The sequence below is a fragment of the Gadus morhua genome, chromosome 9 (genome assembly GCF_902167405.1).
Source record: "Gadus morhua chromosome 9, gadMor3.0, whole genome shotgun sequence".
Taxonomy (NCBI): Eukaryota; Metazoa; Chordata; class Actinopteri; order Gadiformes; family Gadidae; genus Gadus; species Gadus morhua.
In genome coordinates, this window is record NC_044056.1 from 3,538,759 (window position 1) to 3,540,307 (window position 1,549).

Consider the following 1,549-nt stretch of genomic DNA (forward strand, 5'->3'; position numbering starts at 1 on the left):
TTAATTTCATGTTTTCTTTAACAGAGTTAATTAGATCTGGCTATAAGGCCACTTGGCTTACTTGCTACCCCTAATGAGGGCAACACAATCTCCCTCTGTCTATTCCGCTATTTAGTAGAGGCTTTTCTTTGGAATAAATAATTGTCATCATGGAGCAGATATCTTGCTCCAGGAACAGAGCAGATGGAGTGCGACCATTGGGTTATGAACCCAGAAACATCCACACCCTTTAGACTACCCTTTCCCTTCGCGTTGCCTTTAATAAAGCAATCTGCATGTGTTCTGCATGGTTCCTCCTCCTCGCTTATGCTAAGGAGTTACAGCGGTTCTGCCTCCTGGGCCGACTACACCCGCCGTCTGACCTAGCGGTGAGCTGTCGATGCTCCGCAGGGAGAGTGTTTCTATAACCAGCCACAGCTAATAGAGTGTGTCTCCTGGCACTGTTGGAGAAGAACCTGATGTCCAGGTGGGAGCCGGTGAGGGTTCCGGGTATGGTGATGTCGTGGCTCCTCGAGTGGCTCCTTCCTGCGATTGGCTCTGCCGATACGATGGCTGTGTATCTCTCACCAGCTCAGATGGCTTCAGGTGACGGGCCGATAATCATTGTTCGCTATCAAAGCACACACTCTCTCTTTTGTGAGTGTGTGTGCAAGTGCGTGTGTGTGTGTGTGTATGTGTGTGTGTGTGTGTGTGTGTGTGTGTGTGTGTGTGTACTTTTTTCCTTTTGTTCAATATAACACAAACAGAAATTGTGTAGTTGAATGTAGTTGAAATGTATTGATTCCTTTCACAAAGACAGTTATCTGATGTGTGTACATGTGTGTGTGTGTGTGTGTGTATGTGTATGTGTGTGTGTGTGTGTGTGTGTGTGTGTGTCTGTGTGTGTGTGTGTGTGTGTCTGTGTGTGTGTGTGTGTGTGTGTGCGTGCGTGCGTGTGTGTGTGCAAATTTCCTTTTGTAAAATATATGAGGTCCAGTGAGAGAGTGGTAGTGTAATTTATGCATCACAAGGAATATCGTTTTCTGACCAGCTTTTTCAAGAGAATATTTGTGCATTTTTGTGTGTGCGTCTGTGCATGGGTCTGTGTGGGTATTGACTGCATGTGTATTCTATGTGTGTGCTTGTGTGTGTGTGAGAGAAAGAGGGTGGGAGAGAGAGGGAGACACAGAGACAGAGACAGAGAGAGAGAAAGAGCGCAACAGAGGGAAATAAAAGAATAGTGAGGGGGAGAGTTAAATAAGGCAGGGTGTGATTAATGCAGCATTGCCCTTGTATTTACCTCAGAGAGAGAGAGAGAGAGAGAGAGAGAGAGAGAGAGAGAGAGAGAGAGAGAGAGAGAGAGAGAGGGGGTGCAGTAGGGGGAGTGGATGTGATGATGAGGATGAAGGTGAGGCTAGCAGCATTAGCATTCTGCCGGTGCTCCAGGAGCAGTCTGCCAGGACCCTCCACAGCTGCTCTGCTGCCCCTCACAACAACAAGCAGACACTTCACACACACACACACACACACACACACACACACACACACGCACACACACACACACACACAC